The sequence below is a fragment of the Delphinus delphis genome, chromosome 1, assembly GCF_949987515.2.
Source record: "Delphinus delphis chromosome 1, mDelDel1.2, whole genome shotgun sequence".
Taxonomy (NCBI): Eukaryota; Metazoa; Chordata; class Mammalia; order Artiodactyla; family Delphinidae; genus Delphinus; species Delphinus delphis.
Window position 1 is genome coordinate 17,829,425 of NC_082683.1, and position 15,548 is coordinate 17,844,972.

The 15,548-nt window shown below is 49.3% G+C and overlaps 1 protein-coding gene and 1 long non-coding RNA gene across 2 annotated transcripts in view; both read right to left on the reverse strand.

The window, feature by feature from the left end:
* The window catches only part of LUZP1 (leucine zipper protein 1), an 81,435-nt gene extending 79,659 nt beyond the window's left edge, over nucleotides 1-1,776 (reverse strand). Inside the window, exon 1 of the mRNA XM_060015818.1 lies at nucleotides 1,752-1,776. The gene's annotated coding sequence lies outside the window, so the exon portion shown is untranslated. The remainder of the gene's footprint in view (nucleotides 1-1,751) is intronic.
* A 1,648-nt stretch (nucleotides 1,777-3,424) lies between these two features.
* Nucleotides 3,425-8,286, reverse strand: LOC132414720 (uncharacterized). The gene is made up of 3 exons (XR_009517020.1): nucleotides 7,891-8,286; nucleotides 4,576-4,623; nucleotides 3,425-3,704 (listed from the first exon to the last, which is right to left on the reverse strand). It is a non-coding gene; the product is annotated as an uncharacterized lncRNA (long non-coding RNA).
* Nucleotides 8,287-15,548: the final 7,262 nt, after the last annotated feature.

The following is a 15,548-nucleotide window of genomic DNA, read 5'->3' on the forward strand; positions in this document are numbered from 1 at the left end:
TTCTGAGCAAAACAATTATTTCTAACAAGAAAAGAATTTTTTTCTATGGGGGTTATTCAATTTAACCACATGAATGCCGCCAAAGCTGCACGCAAAGTAACAGAAAGCCGTCTGGAACACACCGTACAGATTCTCCGAAGGGAAACATCCCCCTAAAATCCAAACACCTCCCTCCCTAACCTTAGGTAGTAAAATCTTAATAGGTGATCTGAATTCCCCAGGCTCTGACACCAGTCCAACTCCTTAGGCCAGAACTGCAGCAGTCCGTAAAACGCCCTGAACAAACCCCACCTCTCAAAATACCCCCAAAAAGGCAGGCAGGTCCAGAGAGTATTTTCTCCTTAATGGACAGATTAAACACTAGAAGCACAATTCCTTTCCCAAGGTCATCCAAGTCAGTGAAGGTGCGACGGTGAATCTGCAGTCTCTCGGGCTTTACGGAGATCACACTGCAGGGATTTTTTTTTTTTTTTTGAAGTGGGGGCTGCCTATTCTCTTCCCCTCTCCCACCCTCAAGTGTGAGCACTGGTCTCGGCATTTCCGAAACAAGCCACAACAAGCTCTGCAGTGTTAGGAAAGGGACTGACGCGACGAAGAAACAGATGCTCCAAAGCAAGATGGTCTTTCTCGGCTCGCAGAGCCTTCTCCAAGGTTATTAACAGAAACCGCAGGCACCCCAGGGAGCTCTACAGCGGGCTCCGAACCCCCAGCCCGGCCGCTCCGGGACGCCGGGTTCCCTTCAGCAGCCCTCGCAGCCCGAGGCCACCGGCCCCAGAAACCGCACTTCATTCCAGCGCTCCGGGAAGCCATGGCTCTTTCCCCGCCCGGGCAAGGGTGGGGGCGCGCAGGGAGGCGGGCCGCTCGCGCTGCGGAAAGTTCACCGCGGCTGCGGGCGGGGGCGGCCCCGGCCCGGCTCGCCCGCGTCCCCCAGCAGATTCCACCATTAATTAGTCCTAAGGACTGTCTACTGGCAACTTAAACAAAGCGAATGCCTCGAATTCCTTCCCGGCCCAGCGGTCTGGCTGCGAGACCAGCATCGGCCGGGACACGGGCTGGCGCTGCGGGCGGACAGCTGCGGCGGCCGCGGCGGGACCCCCTCCTCGCCCATCCCGCGTCCCCGCCACCGGGCCCCGCAGCCCGGCCCGCACGCCAGCCTGAGCGCTCCCAAACCTCCCTCCTCCTCCTCCTTCTCCACCTCTCCTCCTCCTCCTCGGGAGCTCCCGGGCTCTTCCTGTAAGATCACTTCCTTCCTCCCCGGGTGCCCACGGGCCCCGCGCAGCCCCCTCCCCGGCGTCCCGGCCCCCCGCCCGGCCGCACCGCTCCCCGCCCCCACCGGGCCCCGCGCGCCTCCCCACCCCCCAACTCCCAAACTCGACCCTAAAACTCTCCTCTGCTCAGCTCTTGGCCTCTAACATTTCTCCTCAGGTTCTCGCTCCCACCAAGAAGTCTCTCAAAACCTTCCCTCCCCCTTCAAAGGAAAAATCTCCAACTCCAAAAGAATTCTCAAGGTCTCTCTCCAAAGATCTCCCTTTCCGAGCTCCTTCTCCGAAATTCCGCTCAAACTCTACCCCCACCTCAACTCCACAACCCCCCAGCCCTCGCCGGGGTGCGCCCGCCGGTTCTGCCCGGTCACCACTGGGTACCCCGACCCCTTGGCGGGGCAGGCCTCCTCCTCCGGGCGCCCTCCTCTCTCCGCCCGCCCGCCCGGCCTCCCGCGCCGCGCTCCCGCCACCTCCCCACAGACTCCTCACCTCGGCGGCTACGGCCCGCGCTCCCGCCCGCCAAGGGCTCCGGCGCTCGGCTCCCGGCGGCCGGCGCCTCCTCCGGCTCCCAAGACTGACAATGAGGGGCGGAGCCAGAAGGTGACGTCAGCGTCCTGGAAGGCGGGGTCTTTGTGGGGGCGGAGCTGATAGACGGTCCCTCCCCCTTTGTCTTCTCCCCCTTCCCGGGACTTGGACTTTTCCAAGTTTTTATCGCCTAATTAGCTAGGTGCCCAGGTCCTGTGCTACGCGCGGTGGAAAATCGAAATGGAAGACAAGACGTCCTGCTTTCAAAAGGGGCACCCTCAGGGGATTGTGGGATTAAATGAGATAATCCATGTAAAGGTATTTAGCCCAAGGTCTAGTATGGAGTAATCTCTCAAAAAATACTATTTCTATTACTCAGCAAAGTGTGGAAAAGGAACTCAGCTTGAACTCAGGAGGCATGGGTTCCAGTCTCCAGCTCTGCTATTAATTCCATGTGTGATCCTAGATAAGTCCTTTGCCATCTATGTTCCCTCCTTTTGCCTTCTTTAAAATGGGAAGGGGCAATGACCAGATGATTTCAAAGGGCCCACCAATAATTCTATGACATTTTCCTGTGGACCTACTATGTGCAAGGTACCTAGAGCCCAGAGAAGGGAGAGGGGTCCTTTGAAGACAGCCTAAGACCCAGATCCAGCATGGTACAGAACACAGCTCTAGACACTCTCCCCTCAGATGCCCTCCCACATACTGACACAGGGTTGCATTCACAAGCCCAGACCCAGATGCACTGAGGGCTGCTTCCTCTTTGACTGCAGCAGCATAGCTGGTCTCTTGAGATATCTCTTGTGTAAGCTCCTTATTGCCTATGGAATAAAGGCCAAATGCCTGGCCTGGTGTGATCTCTTCCTACCTTTACACACACACACACACACACACACACAAAGTTTATCCAAACTTCCCCTAGCACACCCACTGCTTTCCCACATCTGCGCATTGCTCATGCTCTTCCCTTGCTGTCTCTTCTCAGTTTACAACTCTTCCTAGTTTCTCCCAGCCAGAAGCTGACTCTCCCTACTCTCCCTACCCTTATCTTTTTTTTTTTTTTTTTTTGCGGTACGCGGGCCTCTCACTGTTGTGGCCTCTCCCGCTGCGGAGCACAGCCTCCGGACGCGCAGGCTCAGCGGCCATGGCTCACGAGCCCAGCCGCTCCGCGGCATGTGGGATCTTCCCGGGCCAAGGCACGAACCCGTGTCCCCTGCATCGGCAGGCAGACTCTCAACCACTGCGCCACCAGGGAAGCCCTCCCTACTCTTAATACCCATGGCATTGTGTTAACTCTCATGTGGGCATGAACACATTTTAACTTGTGTCAAACTGACCTCCCCTTTGTTTCTTAGCACTTCCTTACTTCCTTGAGGTCAGAGCCCACACATGTTTGTGGAGCTCAGGTTCTGATGCCAGAAAACCCTGGGATTATATACCCGTGTTCTGGCCCGTACTAGCTCTCTTTGAGCCTCATTCTCCTCATCTGTAAAATGAGCATATTAATACAGTCCTTGTGGTGTTCGGTTTAAAATTATATAAGACACTGTGTGGAAAGCACCAGGCACAGTTTTCCACAATGTACCTGTCATTCTTATTTTCATTCTTTTTTTTTAAATTTTATTTATTTATTTATTTTTGGCTGTGTTGGGTCTTCGTTGCTGGGCGCGGGCTTTCTCTAGTTGCAGCGAGCAGGGGCTACTCTTCCTTGTGGCACGCAGGCTTCTCATTGCGGTGGCTTCTCTTGCCGCGGAGCAAGGGCTCTAGGCGCATGGGCTTCAGTAGTCGTGGCATGTGGGCTCAGTAGTTGTGGCTCACGGGCTCTAGAGCGCAGGCTCAGTAGTTGTGGCACACAGGCTTAGTTGCTCCACGGCATGTGGGAACTTCCCGGACCAGGGCGTGAACCCATGTCCCCTACATTGGCAGGCGGATTCTTAACCACTGAGCCACCAGGGAAGCCCTTCATTCTTATTATTATTATCATCAATATTATTTCTAGTTCCTAACACCAGATAGCATCCCTAGTGATAATCCATCTAATCATTTCATAGTGGAAGACTGAGGTGCTGAGAGAGGAAGAGGTTCACTGAAAGGGGCCCTGCAGAACATGGCCACTGGAATAGAAACTGCAGTTTTTAGACCCCAGGTGGATTCTGCAGAGTCACAGCTGATACCCCAGAGTGTCTCTGTCACTCAGCACCCGTCCAGGCTGGGGACACCTTCAAGTTCTCATCCTTTGCAGCAGAGCTGACCCGGTTCTCCCTTGTGCCTCTCTCCTCTCGTTTTCCTTACAGAGAGATGGATCTGTGTTAAACTGCCCTTGGCGACTCCGCAGTCTTCTAGCAGAACTGCAGCAAGGCACTGGGTGTTTCCAGAGTGCTGGCCAGTGGGAAGAGGGAAAGGGCTTTGGGGTTCTGATTAATTTCCTGCGAGGGGGGACAGGCAAATGGCTGTTCTGAATTGCCTGGGCTGGTCCTCAAGAGCCCCTAACAAATCGCAGCTTATTTCTAGAATAAGAGATTCCAAAATTCAACTTCCCATGAAAGGAAGGCATGGCCACAGGATTGCTGCAGGCAAAGAAAGGGCCTTTACTGAGTCCCTGCTATGTGCTGATTCCAAGCATTGCAGACACTTGGAAGAGAGAACCCAGGACATACAGGGGAGGTTCTGAAGACAGAACCTTCTCTCTGGGACCCATGAACTGATCAGCCACTTATTCATTCATTCAGAGCAAAAGCTTTGGCACAGGACAGATCAGGATTCAAATCTCAGCTCCATTACTTACCAGTTGTGTGACCTTGGGCTTTCAAGTCTCTGCACCTCAGTTTCTCATCTGAAAAATGTGAATAATAATAGTATTTATTCCATTCAGGGGCTGTGAGGATCAAATGAAATAACATGTGAAAGAGCTTAGTTCAGAGCCTGGCATCTAGTTCATGCCAGGATATGGTGGCTGCTGTGACTATTCCAACATGGCCTCCCAGTAAGGCCTCTCATGTGCTGGCCTCTGGACTGGAGGTAATAGTTCCAACCATAAGAAACTCATTTGGTAAAAGGAATGGAATAGATTTTCATGAATAGGCAAGAAAAGGTGTCTACCGGGTATTGTTAAATTAAAAAAAAAAAAGAGTAAGAATAAGTTGCAGAATTACAGAAGTAGTAGGATCCCATAATTATAATTTATATGCTTAGTATATGCATTACAAAATGGAGAATACAGAAAACTAAATACGATGCCTTCTTTTTATTTTGCGTTTCTTTGTGTGTGTGTGTGTGTGTGTGTGTGTGTGTAGCAGGAATTTTCAAAAAAGACTCTACTGAATGCTAAGAGGGAGAAAGAGGATGAAGACACAGCTACAAGGTGTATCAGCAATGGGCATCTGAACCAACTGTTCATACGCCATAGAAAATTCTACAGGTTCCACCTCATTCTTCATGGCATTCCAGGGAAAGCCCCAGCCCAGACAATTCTCATCTTCTCACGTCTCCCCAGCCCTTAGCTGCACTTGAACTTTCAATGGTATAGCCAGAGGCAAGACTCTGAACAGAACTCCCAGGAACCATAGCAAGGCCAGTAGGAGAGACCTTTAAACAGGAAGAATCTTTTTTTGCTCCCTGTCCTGTGCCCCATCCCCACCTCCCAAGGAGTAAACAATCTGACAGCATCTTGCGGCTACAGTGCCTAAACCTGCCTGCACTTTCATTTCTCCTCATTATATCTTTCTGCAATTTAAATTTTTTTACAAAGAGGATGTATTACTTGGTCATCAGAAAAAAGGCAGTAAAGATGTATATAATAAGAAAGCTAACCAAGCCCGTGCTGGTTCACTTTTGTTGGTTTCCAAACAATAAATTAGAACAATGTGGTTGAGGCCAATGCTTAAGTCTCACAGGAATCATAGAAAGTAAGAGTGGGAAGGGATAGAATCACCCTCAGTTTCTCCTACCACCCCCCAAATGGCATAATTTTAAGTCCTCTCACATTTCAGACCACCCACCAACACATGTATTTCATACATTCATTCAACAAACACTTATGGATCCTTTACTATAAACCAAGCATCATATAGGTTATGAAGGTCATTATTCCTATCTTGCAGATTAGAAAAACAAGACTCAAGGAGGTAAAGTAAACTGCCCAAAGTCTCACATCTATTGGGATCTAAACCAAGACCTTCACAACATCAAAACTCAATTCCTAAAGGCTGAGAGCTAAATTCCAAAGTGAGTGCGCTGTGTACTTAGGCAGCCATGATTGCTGGGTGGCCTCGGGCAAGTCACTGAACTCTTCGCAGCAGCAGTTTCCCCATCTCTGTGGAGTAAGGACATACCTGCATATTTTACGTAAGTTAAGCACTTTGTAAGTTATAACACATAATTCAAAGGGAAGTCATTATATCACTCTTCTGAGACTGATTCTCACTCATCTTTGGATCTCTTGGTGCTTTCCCCATTAGTGTTTATCCCCATTAATGTTTACCCCCCATTAACATATTTAAGACAGTCTTCCTTGCACAAGCTCATATTATACCCCCCACTAGCCTGGGACCTCCTCAAGGAGTGGAACAATGCTTATTCATTTCTACTTCCTTTCTGCCCCTAGTGCAGTGTCTGGCAGTCCCTCCATTCCTTCACTCTTTCATTTATTTCATAACAAATGGCTGAGAGCCTAACATGTGTAAGACAGCAAAGGTCCCTGCCTTCTTAGGACTTAAGACTGGTGCGGTGGAGAGACAAGAAAATATTAAGCACAGTTAATTACTTCATTAATTAACTGCATTAAATCTCACAAAGTGGGACTTCCCTGGTGGCACAGTGGTTAAGAATCCGCTTGCCAATGCAAGGGACACGGGTTCAATCCCTGGTCCAGGAAGATCCCACATGCCATGAAGCAACTAAGCCCTCGAGCCACAACTACTGAGCCCGCATGCCACAATTACTGAAGTCCGGCGCCTAGAGCTCGTGCCCCGCAACAAGAGAAGGCACCGCAATGAGAAGCCTGCACACTGCAACAAAGAGTAGCCCCCACTCATCACAAGTAGAGAAAGCCCGTGCGCAGCAATGAAGACCCAACGCAGCCAAAAATAAATTTAAAAAAAAAAATCTCACAAAGTATCAGCCCAGGTGCAATGAGAGCTTGGGGGACGTGTTGTGGGGACCTAAGTGAATCCAGGACATAGGGAAGGCTTCCTAGAGGAGGTGGCCTGGAGTCCTAGAGATGTTAAGAAATTTGTTCAATGTCACACAGCTGTTGAGTGGAAATCTGGGATTTTAACCCGGAACACTTGACTCCACACCCATATTCTTCTACTAAACAACACTGCCTTTTATCTCCTCCCTCCTGTTCTTCCCTGGCTCTTATTGGTGAAAGGGAGCAAGGTCTGTCTAACACGGGATGCTCAAAAGCAATGTTTTTCCAAGATTGCGGGATCAGGGCCCCCTTTGAGAATCTGGTGAAATCCATGCAACATCTCCCATGTATACATGTATACAGACAGACCCACAAAGTCTTGCCTGCAATTTCAGGGTCCATAGGCATCCTGAGGCCCAGGTTTAGAACTCACACCATGGGGACCATAGGACTTTATAGTGAGATTCTCAGAACCTCAGAAAGATATACCAGGGCCCCATGGGGACCTCAAATTCAGAGACAGACCCCAGGATTCTATAAAAAGATTCTCAAGATCCAGGCGAAAGAGGCTGGGATCCTGTAGAGACCCCAAGTCCTTCCCCTGCAGAGACGTTAAGATGCCACATAGATTGCAGAGGAGGCTCAGACCTGGACAAAGCTGGTGTCCCCACAGGGGAACCCATGGGCCTTGGAAAGCTATGGTGAGACCTTTTTTGGGTCGCTGACACCTTTGAGGAAAAATGCACCACACAAGATGCTGTACACAAAATCAAGGCTTTCACAGACCTCTAGGAGGCCATCAGTAACCCCCAGAATCAGGCCTCCTGTTCTTGGGCCTCCACAAGAACCTGAAGCCCCTCAAGAACCTGGACCAGGACCACAGACTCAAGGCACAAACTCTAGAGTCAAACAGACCACGGGTCGAATTCTGGCCCTGCTGTTTACTAGCCATGACCTTGGGCCACTCACCTACAAACCCTCAGGCCTCAGCGTCTCACCTCCCAAAAGAAAGGGTCGGTCACCTCTCCCTCCCCAGTCCAAGCCCCCGCGGCGTGGGCTCCGGGGCGGGTGGGGTGTAGGCGCCTGCGGGACCCAGTCTCTCCGCTCCGGCGCCCGGGAGGGACCAGGACTGCAGCACTTTCCTGCAATGCTAATGGGCCGACTGCAGCGGGAGTGCGGGCGGCGCGGGAGGCGGCGCGCCTGCCGCAGTGACAGCGCCGCGCCGCGCCCCCGCGGGCCTGGGAAGCCGGCAGGGCCGTTCCCACCCGCCGGGCAGGGCGTTCCCGCCGGCCGGCTTCCTGCAGTCGGGGGCAGCAGAGGGGGGAGGCGCGGAGGGGCCGCGGGGCCCGGCAGGCCTGGTTCCTGGCTTTCTCTCCACGTTTCCTGAGCAGGACCGGCCGGGGGATGGGACCCAGCACAAACGTCCTTCCTGGGAGCGCAGCCAGGAAATCGCGTCCTGGTTCGCTCAGGTTCCTCCTCTGTCCGGGAAGGTGCCGATTGCGGTCCGTAATCTTCTCGTACTTACCCACTGGGTGTGATGCGACCCGCTTACCGCTTCGGGAAGCTGAGAGCTGAAAAGGCAGACCCCAGACACTACAACACAGCAAGATTCCAGCCCCATGATGGAAGTTAATTCCATCCTACGGATGAGAAAACTGAGGCTTGAAAAAATGAAGTGACTTACCCAAGGCCTTCATAAAAACATTACTGCAAATAAAATAATGTGTTCACTACCTACCAGGCGCTGTGCTACAAATGCTCTAAATGTAATTGTATCATTGAGTCTCAGAACCTATGAAGATAACTATTGTCCCTATTTTATAAATGAGGAGACTGAGAACCAGAGAAGCCAAGTGGCTTCTCCGATGTCTCACAGCTAGGAATTAAATGCCAATCTCCTGTTTCCAGAGCTCAGGCCATTCCACTATCCTGCGACCCAGATGTCCTATTTCAACGCATTACAGTGAGTAACCTGAGAATCAGAACCCTGTCTCCTTTGTCTTTGGGTCCCCCAAACCCCACTTGGAACTTGACACAAAATAGGCACTCGGAGATGACTCTGGAGCCTAGCACAGAAGCTCAAAGTTAGAAGGACTAGTAGGAAGCATCTAGCCTGACTACTTCTAGAGCCTTCAGCCAAGTGAAAATTCAGCCTCTGCTTCAATACTTCCTGTCATGAGGAACTCTCCCTCTCGCATCATAATCCATTCCCCTGTTGGACAAATATGTTTGGTCTAAAATATAAATACTTCATTTTGCTCATGTTCCTTGTAAACAGAGGAAGAACATTTCCCTCCTCTTGGGCATAATACACACCGCATGGTATCCTTAGCCATTTTATAAGGGTTCAATAATTTTAAGTCCTTGTGAACCGGAACAATGCCAGCTATTTACCAGAGATGTTCCCCTTTCATGTGTAGAGTTGTTTCAGAGCGAAGCAGCCAGCCCAGACTACATTTTCCTGCACCTCCTGCAACTAAGTATGTGACAATGGGATATGGGCAGAGACAATGTGTGCCGTGTCCAGGCCAAATCCAAGTTAAGAACTATGTATGCTTTCTCAAAACTCTCTCATTTCTCTCCCATCTGCCAACTGGATGCCAACACCACATGAACCTGGGAAACCACATGCTGAACACAGCAGAGCCTTGGTCAGCCTGGGTTTCACCCAAGTCGCTTGACTGAATGGTACCCACATTGAACCAACTTCTATTTAGTGTTTAGGCATTGAGATCTCAGGATTTCTCTATTACAGCAGTTAGCATAACTTAACTAACACTGGGACCAACTTAGGTTCATTGTTATGTCCTCCACTTCACAAAGCATGATGTTGGTCACAGAAAAGTTGCTCAAAAGACATCCATTTAGCACTGACTGTGTCCACCTGGTTCAGCTGGGCAGAAATAGTCTGTTCATCTCACTGATGCATTATGTCTTGTCTATTCCAAAAAGGGTTTTGCATTGCAGCTGCAAGCCTATTTGATGGATAATTAAAGAGCAAGAATCAAGAAGTAATGAAAGCCTGGACCAAAGGACAGTGGAGAAGGAGGGAAGAAAGGTGAAAAATTGACTAATAATAGCGGAAATGCTAGGTCAAGTTTTCTAAGGACAGCAACTGTGACAGAGCAAAAAACCATGGCTCTGAGTTTCCTGGCAGTCAAAGCAAAGAGGGAAACAGGATGAGTTACAAATTATATGGGAAGTAGTAAACATGTGATTAAGCACACAAACCCCAGAGCCAGACTGTGTTGTTTTGAAGCCCAACTCTACCACTTACTTAGGCAGTTATTTAACTTCTCTGTGCTTCTGTTTTTCATCTAAAAAATGGAGATGATATAATAATAATACCCCTCTCTTAGGGTCATTGGGAGGATTAAATGAGCCAAGGCATATTCAGTTCTTATAACAGGCCTGTCACGTGGTGAATTCTATATAAGAATTAGCTGTTGCTACAGTCTGATTGGAAGAATCAGGTCAGTGATGTGGAAGAGACAATTTTTTCCCTGTACTAAACTCTCAGAGGCATGTATTATATAAGGGACCCCAACTAATACAATGGACTGTGCCTCAATCAGACTTAGGACAACTGCTGGGCCCTGTATCCCATGGTCATTTCTCTTATTGGCTTTTGGTCCAGACAAGCCTTGGCATTCTACTCACTAGGTAACTCTGGGGGCAGATTGTTCGGGTGCCCTAAGTGCCTTTCTGATGACCTGTCCACAAGGCAGGTAAGTGTCGTGGTGACAAGCAAAGGGGCTGGTGTCAGACCCAGGTACATTTGTTAACCTCTTCAAGCCTCAGTTTCTCCACCCATACAGTGAAGATAACAACAAATAGTACCTACCTAAGAGAGCTGCTATAAAGATTCCATGAAAGAATAGATACAAAACCCTTACCACAATGACCGGAACTATGGGAAGATGGTACTACACCAGCACTCACAAAATAAGGGAGAAACTGACAAAATTAAAATAAGGACTCTCACCTGAGATCCCTGGAGTACGGAGAATCATTTTTAATGCTTTAAAAATTGAAACAGTTAAGACTCCGGGCTTCCACTACAGAGGGCATGGGTTTGATCCCTGGTCAGGGAACTAAGATCCTGCATGCTGCATGGCTAAAATAAATAAATAAATAAATATAAAATTTTGTTTAAAAGTGGAACAGAAATGGTAATTTCCCGCAGAATGTGGCCCTGGGCTGACCAAGGCATCATTTCTTTGCTTCTGGCTGGAATTCCCTTGGCCTGATTCAGTGTGGTGTGCAGCCCAGGCTGGCCTGTTTTTGGAGCCACCCTGGCCTGATGAGGTGCTGCAGAGCCAAAATGACCACCGTGCCACAGCAAAAGACTGTTTCTGAGGGCAGTTGAGAACCAGAAGCTCCCCCTTGGGCTTCCATGTGTTGGGTGCTTCCTCGGTTCCCAGCACTGCACTGAGCATATTACGTTGCCCTGACAACAGCTTCAAGGGGTGAGCCCTACTGGCAACCACATTTTATGGATGAGTAAACTGAATATCAGAGAAGCAAAGTGACCTGTCTAGGGTCACACAGCTAAGAACTGGCTAGGCTGGGACACGAGAGAGATGTGTGTTTCTAACCATTAGACCACACTGCATCTCCCCTGCACCCTGGCCCAGGATCTTGTCTCTCTCATTAGCCTAGGCTATCTGTTTTCCTCAAGGATCTTCTAGGAAACACCCACTGTAGGGACCACCTTCTCCTCCTGTCTGGGCAGCCCCTTACCCTGTGAGAACTATCTCCTGGACAAGACAGACAAGTGTTAATGGTGTGCCTTAAGCTGGTCAGAAGCTCTGAGTGGATGGAAAACCCGCCACCATCGCCATCACAGAGTCCAGTCTCAGCTCTCATTTGCTCAGCCTCCTGGTTGGTCTCTCTCTCTGCCTCCAGGCTCCCCCATCTCCATTCCTCCCTTCACCTGCAATCAGGGTGATGGGTCTCAACACTTACCTAACCAAGTCATCCCCCTTCTGAATAACCTTCAGCAGCTCCCTATTGCTCCCAGGATAAAGTTCAAAGTCAATCGTCTGGTATAGCCCTCAAGGCCCAGCCTACTTCTCCAACTCTCTCTTTGCTCTCAGGCATCCTTGGCCCCCATCGCCCCAAACATTCATAGTTCCCAGCCCCAGAGCCTTTGCACATGCGGTTCCTGTGTGATGTGAGGTGAACGAGCTGCCAGGCCTAAGCTGTGTTGTGAGATTGTCAGATTCCATTAACCTCATCTTCTCCCTGCCCTCTAACCAAGACGTCTCTGCCAGCAGGAGTTGCCCACCATCCACCTGGAAAAGGGACCAGTCAGGAAGAGGGCATAAGCAACTCGGGCTCTGTGTAGAGTCCTGGGAAATGAGGACCTTGTCTTGCATCCACGTGTCAGAAACTAGGTGTCAGGAGGTGACATGATAAAGCAGCAATGGGGAGCTAGATTTCCTACCAAGTCTACGTGACGCCTGTATCCAAGTTTTGAACAATTCCCCAAGGCAATCTCCTTATTTGAGACAGAATTCACCTCTGTATATGTATATAATGTATACAGTTGCCTGAGTGCTGTCCCAGAGCAGGCAGTCTTCCCACCTCATTATTTCCACTTGCTAGCAATAATTGCTCTGAATGAGGAAGGCGCCCACTCATCGTTGATTCTGTGCCTTTCTCTGGTGCCCCTGTGCCACCTGGTGGGCATATATGGAATAGACCAGTATTTCTGCGGACAGCTCTGAGGAAGGAGGCCTAGGGTAGGTGCCCTTAGCCAAATTCTCCAGGGTGGCATTTTCATCTCAGTCTACATTGCCCTCTGAGACCCCAGGGCTCACCTGCGCCTGAGGTCCTGAAAAAGGCAGAAGCTGATTCTGTCTCACTGTGGAATCTTGGGTCTGTCACGGGCCCTCTCTGGGCTCAGGTTCCTCATCTATAAAAAAGGACCTGAAGAAATCGGGCCCTACCAGCTCTGACATTCTAGGATCTGTGTCTAAAGTTCATTAAGTGGGAACTTCCCTGTTGGCACAGTGGTTAAGAATACACCTTCCAATGCAGGGGACGCGGGTTCAATCCCTGGTCAGGGAACTAAGATCCCACATGCCGCGGGGCAACTAAGCCCACGCACAACTACTGAGCTCGCATGCCTCAACAAGAGAGCCGGCGTGCGGCAAACTACAGAGCCCACGTGCTCTGGAGCCTGCATGCCACAACTAGGGAGAGAAAAAAAGAAAAAAACCGCACACCACAACTAGAGAGAAGCTCATGCGCCGCAACTAGAGAGAAGCCTGTGCACAGCAATGGAGACCTGACGCAGCCAAAAAACTGAAAAAGAAAATAAATTTTAAAAATAATAATAATAATAATAAATAAAGTTCAGTTAAGTGACCTGTGGCTCTGCCTCCTTCTTTAGCTCAATGGGAAGAATGTAAATTCCAGGGGGGCAGGGAAGTTGCTGGCTTATTCACTCTCTATCACAAGTGCATGGGACAGTGCTTCAAACATAGATGCTTTACTGGGTTTGAGGCTGTATTAATAGAAGCACTGTATGTACAATGAAAGAGGTAACACTCCTGTCCATGTCTGGAGTTCCGAGTTCCATTTGGGATCAGAACTTTGAAAGGGACATGGAGAAAGTGTAAGTCATTCCTAGGAGGATGAAGAAAATAATAGCTGAAAGGGGGACCACAAAACTACACAGTATAGGGGAACAGTTGAAGAAGCCAGAATATTGAATCTGGTATAAAAAAGACTCAGGGGGTACATCTTCCTTCAAATATCTGAAGAGGGCATCTGGGGAAAAGAAATGGGAGAACTAGGAATTAGGGTTGTTACTTTAAGGGAACAGATATTTCTTTCCCCAAAACCAAAAGAAGTTTTCAGTCTGAGCTACATAAAGAACACACCTGAATTTGAATCCCAGTCTGTCCCTAACTAGTTTTGTAACCTTGGGCAAGTTTCTTTATCACATTAAGCCTTGGTTCTCTCATCTGTAAAATGGGTATAATGTGGAGCACACAGGACTGTTGCGAGGATAGAATGATATAAAACATTTTTAAAGTGCCTAGTGCGAGGCCTAGTGCCTGGTTAGTGCTGAAGGAGTGTTGCTGTGGTTAAAAACATAGAGAGGGAGTGAGTATCCTGTCACTGGAAGTGTAAGCAGAGGCTCGAGGATAACGTGGCAGGAATGGGAAGGAGTCAAGCAGCTAGTGGGACTGTGGCTCGGGAAAGTGGTGCGGGCTAGTAGCTAGTAGTACTGGCTCTTGGTCACAATGATTAGATGTTGATCTTGGCTTTGCAATTTAATTGCTGTGCAAGTTACTTAACCATTCTGAACCTCAGTCTCCCCAGCTGCAAAATAGGGATAAGTAGTTCCCACCTCACCGAGTTGTTGGGGGATGAAGCAATCAAAATGTGAGCGGCTTCTCTGATGTTAATGATCTGATTGGGATTGTCCTGGATGACCTTGAAGGTCCCCTCCCATCTGATATTCTCCAGGTCTGGAATCCCTGCTCTTGCCCTTGGGAGCAGACTGCAGGGGGCCCTGGGGAAGCAGGTAAATGCACTGTCCTAAGACTCCCAGATGCAGAAGACTCCTTGCATCTGCTCCTTGCCAGGGGCAGTGTAAACAGGGCACTGTCCCTTTCCCTCCCCCACAAGCCAGCCTTTCCTGTGACAGGAAGGTGGCTAGGATGGCATCTGAGGAAGCTGAGGGGGCAGGACACAGGATGGGTTACGGGACAGGACAGTGGTGGACAGGCTGTCTGGTTTTCTAATCTGCTTATGCACTTTGGTCCCCAGATAAACTGTGAGCTCTGTGAGGGATCCAACGGCTGTACAGGGTACAGAAATTAGCCAATAGCCTAGGGAGGATCAGAAGTTGCCAAATGGCAGCCCAGGGGCCGGATCAGGCTCACAGGTTTGTTTAGTTGTCTGCATAGTTGCACAGTGGTTTGTTTTTTAAATTAGTTGTCAACATTTAAAAATAAGGGGATTGCATTAAAAATCCCAATTCCTTACTCTCTTCAAAGTCAGCAGAGCTGACACATTTCTGTATGGCACGAGTTAGTGAGAGATGAGTAGTAGCTGCCACCTTTAGTTAGGGCATATGAGCTCCAGTCACCAGAGTCCCCACACCTCCCAGTTGTATCACACCAGTCAGCTTCACTCACTTATGAATGTGCAAATTACTTAACCATTCTGAGCCTTAGTCCCTTGAGTTTATGATCCCTGGGATAGAGGGACATCTAAGCAATATCTAAGGACAATGGGACAAATCCCAGCCTGGTTATGTGATTCATGAGTGCTCTGAACTCCATTTCTGCATCTGTAAAAGGGGGAGAAGGACACAGATCCCTCCCAGAGCTGATATGAAGATTACTTAAGAAAATGTCTGTAAATCACCTGGAACATAGGTGCTCAACAAAAATTCCTTGTGAGTATCCCACGGCCCAGGCTCATTCAATACTCTCCCTGGTTTTGAATGCCACAGTCCTGGGCACAGTGCCAGGTCCCAATCACCCTATGAGGCTAGTGTTATTGTTATACACACCATACAGAAGAGCAAACTCAGGCACAGAGAGATATTAAGCAAGTAAATGGAAGAGCTGGCATACACAGCCCAGTTTGTCTGATTCCCA